The sequence below is a fragment of the Astatotilapia calliptera genome, chromosome 3 (genome assembly GCF_964374335.1).
Source record: "Astatotilapia calliptera chromosome 3, fAstCal68.1, whole genome shotgun sequence".
NCBI lineage: Eukaryota > Metazoa > Chordata > Actinopteri > Cichliformes > Cichlidae > Astatotilapia > Astatotilapia calliptera.
In genome coordinates, this window is record NC_137424.1 from 72,602,866 (window position 1) to 72,606,477 (window position 3,612).

Sequence of the window (3,612 nt, forward strand, 5' to 3'; positions counted from 1 at the left end):
TCACAGTTTATGTTGTAAAAGAGAAGGAATATTGAAAAAAAAGATCAACATTGGGATATTATTTCTTCCAAACTGACCACAAACATGCTTGTCAGACTCTCACAGCAAAGGATCAGACTCACTGTGCATGACAGCTCAGGCCAATGATGTCTGTTAGATTGTCAGTTGTTTAGTGCTTCTGTACAGTTAGGGTCACCGTCTCTATTTCAGAATAATTAATATGCAGAAAACACTAAAAGTTGATTGTCTTCCAATATTCTAGCATAATTAAAAAACTTTGACTTTGTAAGTACATATTATTAGTCCTAATGCCAGTATGAGTCTTCTTAACTCCTGCTTTGAAATACTGAACTTTAAATTTACCTGATGAAAGATCATTTACAGTGGCACTCTGTCAGGATCATTCTGACTGTAAGATCACTGTATTAATCTGAATCCTTCTGCAATGTGCTGTGAATGAATGCTGATGCAACTCACTGTGGGAAAGCTGTTAATAAAATGAATCTCACATGCAACACATTCACAGAGGAAGAGGACACAAAGGGAGGACACGCAGAGGCTGTGTTGAAGTCAGAAATCCAAATCTTTATTAAAAAACAGGCGGCGGTAACAAACAGGAAGACAAGCAGTCCATCAAACAGTCTACAGGGTCAAACATACAGAGAATTCAAACAGCAGTAAAAAATAACTGGACACTGAAAAACTTAAAGCAATGTGTGACGCAATAAAAGGAAGCAGCGCAGTATATTCACTGAATTATCATCAATTACAAAAGAGAAAAACGACGATTTCTAAGGATTATTTTTCTTAAATGCAGTTAGAGTGTGGCTGGTAAAGATGGAAACATACAGAATGTAAACTGTGTGAGTTTGTGAACTTTGTTAGTAACAAATGAGGTAAAAAAAACAACCCCAAAACAGACAAAACACAGAAAGAGGCTCTCAGTATTCATTCATAATTAGAAAGAAAAATTCTGGTCGTGGATTTTTACAGTCTTAGTTCCGCTCGCTGTCATCATTATAATCATCATGATCAATGGCGAGGTCCTGAGGTGGGTGGGGCTGTCTCTGGTGATGTCACCATGAAGGAACAGCATCTGGCACGTGTTGGTGAAACATCCCAGTACACTGGTGTAGTTTCCTCTCCAGCTGTTGGACATGTGACACTTGAACATTAAGGGGAAGAAGAAGAAACAGTGTTAGGTCAGGTGACCACATGGTTTCTAAAGTAACTGACAGGAAGTAACCAGGCCGTCAGAAATGGATGGCATGTGTTTAGAGTTACTGGAATTGGGTAACTCTACTTACCAAAAGCAGAAGCACACAGATGAAGGATCAGATGCTGAATGTTGCAGGAACATGCTCATGTGTGGTGGTCATTCAGTGCTGCAGGTTAGACAGTCCAAGACTGATATGCTGCCCATCTGAGAGTTTGAAAACACACATGCAAAGATTTATTTTGTATTACAGTCAAAGTTGGATGTTCATTTTTGTCCTTTAAAAATGTTTGTGTATTTGAAAGCACTAACATTTAAGGATGACTTGGATCGTCTCCTTTAAAGGGGAGACAAGTGTGTCCACGGATCTACGTCACTTTACCTGGATGATGACTCCTCTCCCCCTCACTCAGAAACACTCCTAATATAACCAAGCAAATAAATAATATTGAAGATTTACTTACATGATTACAAAAACATCTCCCTTTGATTCTATTTCTCCATTCCTGCTGAACATCAGGCAACAAATATCTCAATAAATCACAGTAAAATGTAAAGCACATGCTTTCTCTGCTTTGTCTAACCTCTGCAGAGCCTCTGTCAAGAAAAACATATCTGTAAGCATAAAACAAATATACATTTCATAACACGTCACTGGACAAACCTCGGTCAGTTGATTTCCTCTGTGCAGTGCAGACGAACATCAGTCAGCAAGTGACTCTGCTGGTTCTTCTGAGGAAACACCACCATCTCTCCACACCGTCACCATCTGTGAGCACAAACTGCCGCTCTGCTCTGCAAGCATGTAGGAATCACATATCACACACAGGGGTGAAGAAACATCAGAGCTCAACTTTGGATACTTTAGATCTAAACAGATCAAAGCAGCTCTTAGCTTCAACAATCAGTGAACAGACAAACAATGATACCAAACTGATTCTGTATGAATACAATATGGTATTTTCAATACAGGTGTCAAATTAATTTATTAAAACTAATACAGATATATGTATATATTTTTTGATAAATTAGTTTGATAAATTATAAGAATATATATTTATTTTTTTTCATTTAACAATTGCAACTGAAAGAAATTCAATATTGAACAAAAATATATTGTCACATTCTGAGCATGCTCAGCACGCTGACAGACTTGAAGTTGCTACAGATTTTAAGAAGTGATAATTATGGGGAAGAAACTTCTCTTTTTCATCTGTTTAATCAAACATTTGATGCCTCAGCTGTCTCAGTCCTCTAGCATTCTGCAACTACAACTAACCTGAAGCTTGGATTTGGCTGCAGGTGCCCCTGTACATCCTTCTCAGCAGCACACATGTGGGTACCATTTAATCCCACTTCTTCCTGATCTTTGCTTCATCACAAGACCAAAGGTGGCATCCCGTGTCACGGTCTTATCATCATCCAGAAGAAACATTTGAAGAAACATCATGGAGAAGAAACATTTACGCGCGTCCTGGTTTTGTTTTCTGATCCTGCAAAAAGACTGAGGACAACAAAGCCCAGAGAACACGAGATACACAACATCCAAAATTCAGACTCAACAGCCTCCATAAATGAAGAGCACCAGGTTGGTTCAGTTATAGTAGATATAAGCATACTTCACATTACTGGGTATGAATAATAATGAGGAGGCAAACTTTGAAGATGCAGAGCATGATGTCCCATCATCAGACTGTAAACAAACATCCACCAGGCTCTTTGTTGCCAAAATTGATGATTCTCCTATCAGGGATCAGTAGAGTGTGTTAACCTGTGGTATAAGCAGCAGTCACTGAAATATTACTGTTTCAGATAAGAAAGCCAGGGTGGGAGGGATCTCTGCAAACTGACTTACCTCTGCAAGTGTGAAGCTCAACAAAAATCTGACTCTCCAGTCACTGACAAACAAAAACTCCAGCTGGGAGATAGAAAACGCTGTCTGGGTCTTGCTGGATGTTGCTAGTCAGAGTCCCACATTAGCAGAGTGCTTCTTGGTCCCACTGACCCATGTGGACAGTGACTGTGGAGAACTGTTCTGGAAAACAGAGAAGAGAATTAAAATAACAAAAAGCCAAAAAGGATTTCCACAAAGACTCTCTTGGAATCAGCAATCAAAAAATCACTGGTTCATATTTCAATTAAATATGAACAGGTTCCTCAAATGTACGCAGTTCAGATCTGATTTAATTTAATTTCCTTCACACAGCACATTCGTCCAGGCTGACAGGTAAACATAGAATTAATCTCAGGTAACATGACTCATAGTAGAGATTCAGTAAGAAAGATTGCAGGCTCTAATATTATTACCACACAATCCAAGGACACACCAACAGCTCAGATTTGTAGAACTATTTAAACAAATGTCTTCTGAATATTCAATTCATGTTCACAGTGGG

At 38.7% G+C, this 3,612-nt stretch overlaps 1 long non-coding RNA gene across 3 annotated transcripts; it reads right to left on the reverse strand.

The window, feature by feature from the left end:
- Nucleotides 1-564: 564 nt before the first annotated feature.
- LOC113011004 (uncharacterized) lies at nucleotides 565-3,612 on the reverse strand. 3 transcript variants are annotated; one of them, XR_013906544.1, is made up of 6 exons: nucleotides 3,072-3,612; nucleotides 2,496-2,959; nucleotides 1,881-2,011; nucleotides 1,529-1,637; nucleotides 1,308-1,423; nucleotides 565-1,165 (listed from the first exon to the last, which is right to left on the reverse strand). It is a non-coding gene; the product is annotated as an uncharacterized LOC113011004 (long non-coding RNA). The 3 variants fall into 3 exon arrangements; XR_013906543.1 differs by having other exon boundaries at nucleotides 2,496-2,987; XR_003270417.2 differs by having other exon boundaries at nucleotides 2,496-3,608.